The following is a 13,558-nucleotide window of genomic DNA, read 5'->3' on the forward strand; positions in this document are numbered from 1 at the left end:
TGACTTAATTCACTTAGTATGATAATCTCCAGGTCCATCCATGTTGCCCAAAATGGCATTATTTCATATCTTTTTGGCTGAGTAATATTCCATTGTATATTTGTACCACATCTTCTTTATCCATTCATCTGTTGATGGACATTTAGGTTGCTCCCATGTCTTGGCTATTGTAAATAGTGCTGCTATGAACATTGGGGCGCATGTATCCTTTCGAACCATGTTTTTCTCCAGATATATGTCCAGGAGTGAGATTGCAGGATCATATGGTAGCCTATTTTTAGTTTTTCAAGGAACATCCATACGGTTCTCCTTAGTGGCTGCACTAATTTACATTCCCACCAACAGTATAGGAGGGTTCCCAAGAGTAGCCCATCCTTCATGGCTATTGACCTAGGGTAATATTTTCCATCCATAAAATGAGTTTTAAAGTACCAAAACGAGCACATAAACCAGGACTCAAAATTCTTCAGTCCCTTCCTGAGAAGCAAAGCATTTAGTGAATGTAGCCCAGAGTGGGCTTTTAAAAAAATCTTTCTTCCTGTCTTCCTCCAACATTTAAGGGTGTCTCTTGGTAGCTGGCCTCCAAGATGGCCCCAGTGATTCTCATTTCCTGGTGTTCATGTTCTTGCATACGTTCTCCCCACACCAAATAGGGCTGACCTGTGTAACTGATTGGATACTGCTGAAAGGACTCTGACTTCTGACACTGCAGTGTCCATCTTCTGTCTGTGGGGTCACTCACTCGGGGAAGCCAGTTACCATGTCATACTCAGTGGAAAGGTCCATGTGGTGAGGAACAGAGGGCTCCTGCCCATAGCCATGTGAATGCATCATCGTGAAAGTGACTCTTCTGGGCCTCATCATGCTTTCAGAGGATGCAGCCCAGCCAACACCTTGACTGCCACCTCATGATGGACCCGGAGCCAGAGCCACCCTGCTAAGCCACTCCCAAATTCCTGACTTACTGAAATTCTGTGAGATAAATGTTTATTGTTGTTTTAGGCCACTAAGTTTTGAGGAAGTTTGTTAAGTTACACAGCAGTCAATAACTGATGCAGGGCTCAAAAATTCACTCACAGAAGTGCATCAAATCCCTTGCCCTCTCCTCTCCTCTCCTCTAGCACTCCAGACTCCTGGGAGTCTCTTACCCTCTACTTTAACAGAAACTTCTCACTAGCTTTCCCTATTCCATCAAGTTATACCTACACCCCTTTCTCCTCACCACAGCCACAGAGAACAGCCTCTCAGGAGTCATCTTTCTCCTGTTCTCATTGCCTTTTCTCCTAAAAAATCTGTCTCTGCCATGTTTATCTTTTCTATTCTCAGAGATGAGGAGAAGGAGGAATGGAGAAAGATGCCAAGTGGGCAAAAGAGAAGGGATGGCCGTAAATAAGTTTATCCCATCACATAATGCATTGGGTTATGAATTAAATAAGGTGATACGTGACAATGCCTAGTTCAGTGGATGACAAATGACCATCCAGTCTATCTTAGTTCCCTCCTTTCTCTTCATGCCCCACTTCACCTCTCTTCCAGCCACACAGATCCTCTTGGGGTTCAACTCAATCCTTCACTTCTATTTGCATTAGCATTTTATGTTCCCTCTGATAGGAATGCCATGTCTCTTCTGAATTATTTGGTGACCTTTTACTCAATCTACAAAATCAGCTCAAGTTGTAACTGTTCTGGAAAGCCTTCTGTGTCCTCCCTGGGGCAACTACTTTCTTCCTCTCTGCACCCTTCAACCTCTTTTTGGCATCCATCCATTGCTATAATTATTGCTCTCATGTCACTCCCTTCCCACCCTGAAGGGCCTCAGGGGCAGGGAATGTGTTCTCATGTTTGTAACCATAGAAGAGAGAAGGAAAGAAGGTGAGAAAGAAAGAGAAGGGAAAGAAGGGAAGGAGGTAGTAGACGTTGATTGGTTGGTCCTCAGCATCCATTTCCCACTTCTCTGACTTCCTGTGAGGGAATAACCTTCCCCTGTTCTCAGTCCTGGTGTCAAGGTGTGATTGACCCTACCCTGAAGAGTGGGCCTGAATGACCCAAAGAAATCACAGTATTCCAAGTCTCTGGTTACAGATGGGTTCAGATATGGGTATATAACCCAGTCAGAGACATTTTCTGAGTCTTCAGGGAAAGACAAGCCTCCTTCTATAAGAGGTACCAGAGACACTTTTCTCTTCCTGATTGATATGAATAAGGAATAAGGAATGAATGAATAAGGAAGAGTGTACCCCTGGGGGCTGCTGGCACCCTCTTTTACTTCAAAGGGAAAATCTGTCTGAGAATGAAACAAATGTTTAGGAGACAGAGACCAGAAATGGAGAGAGTAAAAAAAAGAAAAAACCCTACATCTTGATCGCATTGTCTGCACCCTGGATCAAGCCACACCTAAAAGTGTAGCCCCTGGTATTCAGATAGGAAAATACTTTTTATTATTAAAGCCAATTTAAATTATAATACTGGCAACATAAAGAGTCCTACCTGCTACAAGAAGAAAAGGACAAGGACTTCCAGGGTGGCACAGTGGTTAAGAATCCACCTGCCAATGCAGGGGACACGGGTTCAAGCCCTGGTCCGGGAAGATCCCACATGCCGCGGAGCAACTAAGCCAGTGTGCCACAACTACTGAACATGCGCTCTAGAGCCCGCGAGCCACAACTACTGAGACTGCGTGCCGCACTACTGAAACCCACGTGCCTAGAGCCCCTGCTCCACAGCAAGAGAAGCCACCACAATGAGAAACCCGCACACCGCAACGAAGAGTAACCCCCGCTCACCGCAACTAGAGAAAGCCTGTGTGCAGCAACGAAGACCCAACGCAGCCAAAAATAAATAAATAAATTAATTAATTAATTTAAAAAAAGAAGAAGAAAAGAACAGAAGAAGTTAAATGTTCTCATCTAACATGTTTAAGCTAAGTATAATTTTGTATTCAAAGGCTGTGCTTCATTTATCTGGAAATTTATTTATCTAGGATTTTTTATTCCCCAGTGTTGTCAGATGAGAAAGACATTGCTGTACCTCTCTGCCTGACTAGATGACAAGCTCTTTAAAGGCAGAAACTATTTACTCATTCATTGGACAAATATTGAGCATCTTCCAAAAGTCAGGCGCTGCGCTAACACAAGAAGAAGATAAGGTCCTTGTCAGATGGAGGAGACAGCCACATCTGCTCTTCCTCTATGGTATCTAGCTCAGAGCCCTGCACATCAAGAGTGGGCAATAAAAATTCGTGAACTATTTCATGACTTCTTAAGTGCAGCTGCACAGCAGCTGAGAGTTGGTTACCAAGAAAAAGAAGAGAGTAGGAAATGGGAGACTGGAAAGAATGCTCATTTGGTCCAGGTTGAAGGAACTGTAAAGCGAGTCATAAAAGAGAATGCCATTTGACAGACCAGGTCAATTAGAAAAGAGTTGAATTAAGGGGATGGTTGAAAGAAAAGCTGACGAGTTATGGACTTGCTGGGACACTGGGAGGAGCCTAGAGAGAAAGCCCAGTGGGTTCCCTAGGCCCAGAGTGAAGGAAGTGTGAGCGATCAGGTCATGGAGGAAGAGCCAAGAACTTTTTTTTTTTTTAATTTTTATTGGGGTATAGTTGATTTACAATGTTGTGTTAGTTTCAGGTGTACAGCAAAGTGAATCAGTTATACATATACCTATATCCACTCTATTTTAGATTCTTTTCCCATATAGGCCACTACAGAGTATTGAGTAGAGTTCCCTGTGCTATACAGTAGGTCCTTATTTATCTCTTTTATATACAGTAGTATGTATATATACCAATCTCCCAATTTATCCCTTCTCCCCCTTATCCCACCCCCGTGACCATAAGTTTATTTTCTACATCTGTAACTCTATTTCTGTTCTGTAGATAAGTTCATTTGTAGCCTTTATTTAGATTCCACATATAAGTGATATAATATGATATTTGTCTTTTTCTCTCTGACTTACTTCATTCAGTATGACAATCTCTAGGTCCATCCATGTTGCTGCAAATGGCATTATTTTGTCCTTTTTTATGGTTGAGTAATATTCCATTGTATATATGTATCACATCTTCTTTATTCCTCTGCTGATGGACATTTAGTTTGCTTCCATGTCCTGAGCCAAGAACTATTAACCCCTGACCATCCTGTTGAGCCAAGTCAGGCGGAGCCAAAGAAGATTCTCTCTGGACTCCTTCCTCCCAGCTCTCCTTGAAGGCACCTCTCCCTGGTACCTTATAGCCCTACCTAAAGCCTTCTCTGGCCCTGCCCTGCCTACAGAATAAACTTCTTAACTCTTTAATGCTTGCCCACATCAGTCTCTCCCAATTTCTAGACTCATTTCTTACCTTTAATCCATGTAGAACTTGGACAATCCTATTATTAAACTTTGTTTACATTTTTCTCTCTCCCACTGTTTTCTGGGCAGGGACTATATTGTATTCATCGCTGTGGCCCCAGCACCTAGCTCCGCTATTGGTATCTAAGCTCTTGCTGAATGACTGGTGAGGTATTGTGTTCAGATGGCCAGATGGTTAGGCAAGGGGGCCCCGGTTTGATGCCTGGTTCCTGCACTTACTCACTGTGGAGTTTGGGGCAAGTTATCTGATTTCTCTGCACTTGAACTCCTCATCACCTACATGAGGATCTTAGTGGTAGGTACCTCTGGTTGTTATGAGGGTTACATGAAATAACCCTTGTAAAACAGAGACACCAGGGCCTGGCACAAAAGGCTCAATTTAAAGCTAAGTATTATCACTGCCTGAACTTGGGAAATTCAGGGTTAAGCTCCAACAACTTCTAAAATCCCAACCCAACTTTAAGAGTCAGATTCTGTCAAATCAATCGTCAGAACAGCGAATGTTGTACATTTGTACGTGGAACACCCTGTGTCTCACAAGGCATGCTTTGTCCTTTTCCAGCATCCCTAGTCCAGCACCAGGGAGCAGACATTTAATAAATGTCCGCACAACAGGATGCAGGAACCTGCTGGCCTGTTCTTGGTATGGGTGGATACCAGGTATTAGTGTCCTAGGCTGGCTGTAATATTACTGCCAACTGGATAGCTTAAAACCACAAAAATTATTCTCTCAGAGTCTGGAGGCTAGAAGTCTGAAATCAAGCTGTCCACACAGCCGCCATTTCTCCAGAGGCTCTAAAGGAGACTCCTCCTCACCTCTTCCACCTTCTGGGGGTCCAGGGGTTTCTTGGCTGTGGCAGCACCACTTCAGTCTCTGCATCCATCTTCACATGACCACTGCCTCTGTGTGTCTGCATCTTCTTCTTGTCTGTCTCCTATAAAACACTTGTCAGTGGATTTAGGGTCCACTTGGGTAATCTAGGGCGATGTTGTTTCAAGATTCTTAAATTAATTATGGCTACAAACAAAGACCCTTTTTCCAAATAAGGACACATTCACAGGTCCCAGGTAGACATATATGTTGGGTGGGCATATTTGTTGGGTGGGCCACCATTCCACCCACCATGCCAAGCATGGCCTCAGAGGAGGCTAACTCTGCTCTGGCAGGAGCCACTGGGTCCTCTTGGAGTCGAGAAGTAAGGGGAGCCGGCACTGCTTGCCATGGGGAAATGCACAGCAAGGCCACCCCTCCCTGCCAGACTTTGGCTGCTGGGTTGAGGGGAAGGAAGCTGCTCTGAACCCAAACCTGTATCCCTGAGTGTCCCAGGGTGTGGAGGATGGAAGTTAGAGCCTGACCAAGGTTACCACAGCAGAAGGGCACAGCGAGGGTTCTCACCAGGAGGGCTCAGCCTTGCATCCCCTGGACCTGATGCTGGAGGACTTTAGACCCAGCCTCCCAACAGGGGGTTCTGATTTGAGAAGTTAACGAGTGTGAACTAAGAGAGTAAAATTTTGGAGCCAAAAGAAAGGGGCACTACTGGTGTTGGCAAGGGTCCCAGTGGCAAAGGTATCCCTGGGGCGGATGAGCATCTGCGTGACAGTGCAAGACCAGGCAGCAAGGTGAGGGTCAGAAGTATGAGCAACTAAGGCCTGATCGGATTCTCTTGCTTACTGTCTCTGCTGGGCATTTGGAAGCAGCTGGTCTGGGGACATTCTGAGCTCCCTGGGCAATGGACTGAGAGTCAGGTGGGAGAGCACAGGTTAGGAAGGACCCATGAGGGAAACAACAAATAAGTGTATGTGAGAATTTAAGTTGGGAAAAAACTTACTCTCTAAGCTAGCTGGCTGGCATTGGATTGAGCACTTACTCTTGGGCACTGTTCTAAACATACCACATGAATTCTCGTAGTCTTAAGTCATCATCTTATGGGGTAATAATATCATCCCCATTTTACAGATGAGGAAAGTGAGGCAAGAGAGACTAAGTAACACCCGAGGTCATGAAGCTAGTAGGTAAGCATTTGAACTAGATTTGAACCCAGGGGGTCTGGCTCTAGTCCAGGCTTGTCTCCACTACACACTGGTTGCCAATCGTGCTGGTTATGTTGGAGGGAAGGAAGGAGTCTCATGGAATCTTGAGACCTTCCCTGTAAAGTAGGCAAGGCAGGGATTATTGTTCACTTTGCAGATTAGAAAACTGGTGCTCAGAGAAAGTGAGTGACTTGGTTAATTTCAACCAGCTAGACAGTAGCAAAGCCACTGTTTGAACCTGGATCATCTGGGCCTAGTCCAGTGCCATTTCTAATTTTCCATGCTGCCTTCAGCAGAAGTACTTTTGTACCCTAAGTGCCTGCCTGAGCATATATTCTTCAGTCATGGGGCATGCCCAAGAAAAAGAAAGAGGGAAGGCTGAGTTTGAAGCATTGCTGTGTTTAGTGCTGAAACCCGTGCTTTTTCTTAGGGGCATACAAAGTTATTGATTCAATTAAACCAACATATAATTGAGCCCCTGCTGTCACCAGGAATGTGGAGGGATGGGGAGCTCCATCTCTGGTGATGTTCTGGTCACTAGACCCCCCCACCCACCCCCTGCCCCAACACAGAACCAGCACCCTCTCCACAGTGTGCAAATGCTCAGTCCCGGCTAAGGCCTTATCACCAACTGAGAATGATGCCTGGATGAGTGAAAAAGCCCGGGGATGCTAGATTTCAGCTGCAGCGCTGGTCTTATAAGCTGTGTACCCTTTCTGGGCCCCCATTTCCTTCTCCATAAAATGTGAAAGCTGGGCTGAGCCATTTCTAAGATGCCACCATATACTAACTCTCCAGGAGTCTGTGATTTCCTAGAGTCCACGCCTTAATCTGTGACAGAAACTGATCTGTTATGATAATAACACTTGTGTGGTTCTGATATGAGTATTATCTCACATGGTCTCAGAGTCGCTCTGGGAGATAAGCATGATTCTCCCCATTTTGCGAGGGCTGGGGGCAAGTAGGACTGAGACGTGGAGACTTGACGTTCGGCGCTGTAACCCCGCAGCTAGCAAGATTTGTACTCAGGCCTGACTGATGCCATAGCCCTTGCCCTAGCTCAGAACAATTCCATCCTGCCCACCACCACCCCCCATATGGCCCTGCATGGGCTGGGTCCACACATAGCAGTCTGGGCCTATGGGGGCATTGCCAGTCTTGTCGGGCTCAGCCTGCCTTCTTGCTGAGCTAGGAAAACAAGACAGGTGTGTGGGTGCTTGTCAGGACTGTGGGCACCTCAGGTTGCTGAGGGAGAACTCACTACGTTAAGGAGGTGAAAGCTTCCATTCCTGACTTCTGCTGGGCTAGAGCCCCATGCCAGACCAGGCCTGATGGTTTCCTGCTGCCAGTTCCAGGGGTTTACCAACCTCTGGGTTTTTGAGGTTTGCTCAGCTTTCAAGTCTGGCCACATACAATCCCTTGCCAGACCTCGGACCAGCCCCGGCAAATGCCTCTGGCAGTTGTAGCTGCATCCAAATAAAAACAACTCTTTGATGAGTGGCATCCACGACACGGGGCTCCAGGGGTGAGAGGAGATCCAGAACCCTCCGAAACCCGGTAGCCCAAGGTTCAGCCTGAGGTGCCGGTAGCCAGGCTCCCCTGGGGCTGCCAATTTAGGAAAACTCAGACCCAGCTAGAATCATACACACGCAGAGAACCGGAGCCACACAATGTCCCGTGACCCCCTTCTTCACCGTTCACTGCTGGGCCAGGTTGTTGACTGCCTACAAGGTACTGTTCTCTGTACTCATTCATCCCTGTCCTGCCACGTCCTAGCTGATGGCCTTCAGGAACTTATTTGACCTCTCTGTGCCTCTGCTTCCTTATCTATACAATAAGGATAGTAGTTGTACCTCACAGGGTTGTTATATGATTAAATGAGAAGATGTATTTTCATTGTGCTTAGCACAATGTCTGGCACATAAGCATGCAGCCTGGGGTGTTAGCTATGAGTCATCTACAGATAACAACTGAATCATTCAATGATTAAATATACACATTCTAAATATGAATACTTGGCAAGGCTGTTGTGCGCCAGGGTCTGTGCTGGGTGATGGGAGCACAGCTACGAAGGTCACTTCTGTAGCATTTGCCAATTTCCATGGTGTAAATATTCCCACTGTGGTAAATTCCAAGCTACACCGTCACGTCCCTGAATGCGGAGTTGGGAAGAGATACACACGAGAGCTCTCACAAACCAGTGCCAGCACAGAGGCGCTTCTGGCGGACAACCAGCCAGCTTCCCGGGAACCAAGCTGGAGGCAGAGAAATCAGGAACTGAAGCTTCTCCTCCCATGTCTGGGGAGCTGCTTGTCCCTCTCACTTCTGCTTTTCTCCACATCCTTTCCCTAGAGAGTTCTTCTGTTTACTTCTGCCACACGTGGCCCAGGCTGGAGGCTTCAGATCTTAAGGCCACCAAAGGGTTCACAGCTTACTGACTCAGCATCCCACTGCACAATTCCAAAAATCTGATCACTCATCTTTTCTTCCAGAGTCTGGCTATGCAAATCACTCTTTCGTCTCTTACCTTGCTTTACATTCCTTATGACATAACATCTACTTATTTATTATCTGTCTTCCCATTTGAATGTCAGGTCCATGAAGGCAGGGGCACTATATCCCTGGTGCCTAGAACAGTGCCTGTCACTTGATAAGTATTTGTTGAATTGATGGATCGATGAATGAATGAATTCACAGACCACTGATGAGATAACAGGTTGCCCAGTCTCAGGTCAGCTCACCGCCCCTGGTCCATTCAGCTTGGGTGAGGAAAAACCATGTGGCTCACAGGGCAGGCTGTCTCACATCTATCTACTTCAGTCATCACTTAGATTAGACTAGCACTCTCCAGGGAAATGACACACATCCCTAGAACATTGCACCCCAGGAATTTAGATTTACCTATAGGATAGTCCACGAATATTCAGATAGGACATCTTACCTGCAGAGTGTAGACTGGTCTGAGAAATTCTAGCTTGAGTGTGATCAGTCTAGCATACTGTTGGTGGAATTTATACTTCCTATAGAAGACATCTATTGCTTTACCTGTCTGGCACCCTTCTGTTTTATTCTAGAAACAGAATGCCCTTTTTTCTGGGAAATCCTCTTATCCCAACTCCATCCACTTATTCTGAGTGGACATCACCATGTTCTTGCAAACCCCATTTCAAGTCACAGGTGAATAGACCAAGGGCAAGCAAGTCACTCAAGCTGAGTCCCCTGTTTTTACTCTTGGCACCAGTGAGAGAGGGTGGATCAGTCTTTCTTGGGTGGTGAAAAGAAGCCACAAGCTATGAAACTTGGAAACTATAGCCAGGATCTCCACCAAGCAAAGAAAACCCATCTGTGGGGAAAGGTAACGACTCAATATGCAGAAAAATGGAAATAAAATACGGAGGACAAGAGTCCTGACAGCATTTGATTGAGATCCAGATGAATCTCTATTCTTACTGTCATTTGTTCAGTTCTTCCACCAGTCATTTATGATAGCCCTTCCCCAGCACCATCCCTATCACAATTCCTTTTTTGATATAAAGGAATTCTAAGTTTGATTCTCTGCCACTTTTGCTGGGTTTGTGCTGACTCAAATTTCCATCACCACTTCCTATGTATATAGTTGAACACTCCTGAGGGCAAGCAGGAAGGTCCCTCGCAGATAGCTTTCTAGAAATTAAAACCCTGAAATTATAGAGCTAGAAGCAGCCTTATAGCCAGTATTTGAGGTGGGGGATTGTGGTGGGGAGGGGTACTTAGGGGGACAAAGTAAGGAAGGAAAGAGAAAGAAAACTACTCACAGAATACCTATTTTATGCCATATATGTTAATTTATTATGTTATGTAAACCTCACAATAATCATAATAACTATATTAGAAGTTGCTCCCATTTTATAGGAGATAAAACTGATGCTTGGACAGATTAACTAATTTTCCTGAGGACATCCGTGGTTGAAGGGAGCTAGGATTTTAACTCAGTCCTCTCCACTCTACTCGCCCTGGAGTTGACTCAACAGTGGGAAACCAAGAGTCTCTGAAGGCAGAAGATTCTCTTCCTGTCCCTCAAAGCCAGCATTTCCCCTGCTGGCTGGTCCTGCCTGACAAAGGAAGAGAGTCAGTGCCCCATTCTCTTTGCTCTCGCCCTTCTGTTCCATGGGCTTCCCTATCTCCCTACTCTTTTTTAAAAATTTATATTTTTATTGGGAAAACAATATTTTTAAAAATATTCAAAAATATTTATTCATAATACCCCACACTTGAGCTAACCCAAATGTCAATTATTAAGAGAATGGATAAATATTTTGTGATATATTCTTTTTTTTAAATTTGTATTAGAGTATAGTTGATTTATAATCAGTTTCAGGTGTACAGCAAAGTGAATCAGTTATACATACACATATATCAACTCTTTTTTAGATTCTTTTCCCATATAGGTCATTACAGAGTATTGAGCAGAATTCCCTGTGCTGTATGGTAGGTCCTTATTAGTTATCTCTTTTATATATGGTAGTGTGTCAATCCCAATCTCCCAATTTATCCCTCCCCCTCTTTCCTCCCTGGTAACCATAAGTTTGTTTTGTATGTAAGTTCATTTGTACCATCTTTTAGATTCCACATGTAAGTGATATCATATGATATTTGTCTTTCTCTGTCTGACTTACTTCACTCAGTATGACAATCTCTAGGTCCATCCATGTTGCTGGGGAAGACAATATTAAGACAAAGGATTTTGTATATATGTAACATGACTGTTCCTTCTTACGTTAAGTCTGGAAAATAATACATCTGTTTAACATCATGGCTGCTCTGGAATTCTCATTGAAAACTTTTTTAACAGAGTAGCCAAGAATATCCTGTTTCCTCTAACTGGGTAGTTTTTTATTCCAGTTTTATTGAGAAATAGTTGACATACATCACTGTATAAGTTTAAGGTGTACAGCATAGTGGTTTGATTTACATATACTGTGAAATGATTATCAAAATAGGTTCAGCTGACATCCATCATCTTACACAGGTACAATAAAAAAAAAGGAAAAAAAATGTTCTCCTTGTGATGAGGACTCGTAGGATTTCCTCTCTTAACAACTTTCATGCATAATGTACAGCCATGTTCATTATCTTTATCGTGTTGTACACGACACCACTAGGACTTATTTGTCTTATAGCTGGAAGTTTGTACCTTTTGACCGCCTTCCTCCAATTCCTTCTTCCCCCACTCTCCACCTCTGGTAACCACATGTCTGATCTCTTTTTTATGAGTTTACTTTTTTCCTGTTTCCACATATAAGTGAGCTCATACAGTATTTGTCTTTCTCTGTCTGACTTACTACACTTAGCATAATGCCTTCAAGGTCTATCCATGTTGGTGCAAATGGTAGGATTTCCTCACCTTTTTATGACTGAATTATATTCCATTGTATATATAATATAAATTCTTTATCCATTCATCCATTGATGGACACTTAGGTTGTTTCCATGTCTTGGCTATTATAAATAATGCTACTATGTACATGGGGGTTCAGTATCTCTTCAACATAGTGTTTTCATTTCCTTCAGATATATTCCCAGAAGGGAAATTTCTGGATCATATGATAGTTCTATTTTCAACTTTTTGAGAAACCTCTGTACTGTTTTCCGTAGTGGCTGCACCAATTTACAATTTCACCAACAATGCACAAGGATTCCCTTTTCTCTACATCTACTCCAGCATTTGTTGTCTCTTGTCTTTTTGTTGGTGGCCATTCTAACAGGCTGAGGTGATATCTTATTGTGGTTTTAATTTGCATTTTCCTAATGACTAGTGATGTTGAGCATCTTTTCATGTACCTGTTAGCCTTTTGTATATCTTCTTTGGAAAAATATCTATTCTGTTCCTTGCCATTTTTTAATTGGGTTATTTGGCTCTTTGCTATTGAGTTATATGAGTTCTTTATATATTTGGATATTAACCCCTTATCAGATGTATGGCTTGCGTATATCTTCACTTTGTTAATGGTTTCTTTTTTTATTATTAATTTTTATTGGACTATAGTTGCTTTACAATGTTGTGTTATTTTCTGCTGTATAGCAAAGTGATCAGTTATACATATACATATATCTACTCTTTCTTTAGATTCCCTTCCCATTTAGGTCACCAAAGAACAGTGAGTAGAGTTCCCTGTGCTATACAGTAGGTTCTCATTAGTTATCCATTTTATATAAAGTAGTGTATATATGTCAATCCCAATCTCTCAGTTCATCCCTCCCCCCATCCCCGCTTGGTAACCATAAGTTTCTTTTCTATCTGTAACTCTATTTCTGCTTTGCAAATAAGTTCATCTGTACCATTTTTCTAGTTCCACATATAAGCCATATTATACTATATTTGTCTTTCTCTTTCTGACTTACTTCACTCTGTATGACAATCTCTAGGTCCATCCATGTCACTGCAAACGGCATTATTTCATTCCTTTTTATGGCTGAGTAATATTCCATTGTATATATGTACCACATCTTCCTTATCCATTCCTCTGCTGATGGACACTTAGGTTACTTCCATGTCCTGGCTATTGTAAATAGTGCTGCAATGAACATTGGGGTGCATGCACCCTTTCGAATTACGGTTTTCTCTGTATATATGCCCAGGTGTGGGGTTGCCAGATCATATGGTAGCTCTATTTTTAGTTTTTTAAGGAACCTCCATACTGTTCTCCATAGTGGTTATACCAATTTACATTCCCACCAACGGTATAGGAGGGTTCCCTTTTCTCTGCACCCTCTCCAGCATTTATTCTTTGTAGATTTTTTGATTATGGCCATTCTGACTGGTATGAGGTGATACCTCATTGTAGTTTTGATTTGCATTTCTCTAATAATTAGTGATGTTGAGCATCTTTTCATGTGTTTTTTTGGCCATCTGTATGTCTCCTTTGGAGAAATGTCTATTTAGATCTTCTGTCCATTTTTTAATTGGGTTGTTTGTTTTACTGATATTGAGCTGCATGAGCTGTTCATATATTTTGGAGACTAATCCCTTGTCAGTTGCTTCCTTTGCAAATATTTTCTCCCCTTCTGAGGGTTGTCTTTTCATTTTGTTTATGGTTTCCTTTGCTGTGCAAATGCTTTAAGTTTCATTAGGTCCCATTTGTTTATTTTTGGTTTTATTTTCATTACTCTAGGCAATGGGTCAAAAAAGATCTTGCTG

The sequence above is a fragment of the Balaenoptera musculus genome, chromosome 1, assembly GCF_009873245.2.
Source record: "Balaenoptera musculus isolate JJ_BM4_2016_0621 chromosome 1, mBalMus1.pri.v3, whole genome shotgun sequence".
NCBI lineage: Eukaryota > Metazoa > Chordata > Mammalia > Artiodactyla > Balaenopteridae > Balaenoptera > Balaenoptera musculus.